Consider the following 594-nt stretch of genomic DNA (forward strand, 5'->3'; position numbering starts at 1 on the left):
CCTTCCTTCTCTTTCTTTCTCTCTTTCTTTTCTTTCCTTCTCCCTCCCCCGAATTTAATCCCTAACGAGTTTTTCTTCTTCTGTTTTTATTTCTTACGTATCTTCCCTTCTCGACAGCTCCCCAAATCGCTGTCCCTGGTGTGTGTGTGCGCTCCTAAGAGGGTGGACGCCACACCGAGCGGTGCGCACCCTGCCTCCCGTGCGGGGGCAGCCCGGCGCAGCCCCACCGCACCTTCACAGCCGGCTCCCAAACCTCTCCCCGGCCCAGGAGGGTTTTGCCAGCCCTTGTGGCTCTTTACGAACAAAGTAGGTCCGGCTTCTGTCTCACTCAGGCTAGAGATCTGGATGGGCACGGGAAAATTCAAGGGTGGATTCAACTATGCAGCGAGGAGTCGAAAGCAGAGGTGCGTTGACACAAAAGCTGAGAAAAATGACCCACTGTGCGCCCTCGATTTTATGCGTTATTTTGAAAACAGGGGATAAAAGCCCGGGAACTATTATTATTTGTTCTCCTACTGGAATCAGACTCCAAGTTTATACCTAAGATCTCCCCCTGTCTTCTCACTTCTGGGCATTGGCGGTGAATGTCCCGCA

Source organism: Calidris pugnax, unplaced genomic scaffold, assembly GCF_001431845.1.
Source record: "Calidris pugnax isolate Ruff unplaced genomic scaffold, ASM143184v1 scaffold56, whole genome shotgun sequence".
Lineage (NCBI taxonomy): Eukaryota > Metazoa > Chordata > Aves > Charadriiformes > Scolopacidae > Calidris > Calidris pugnax.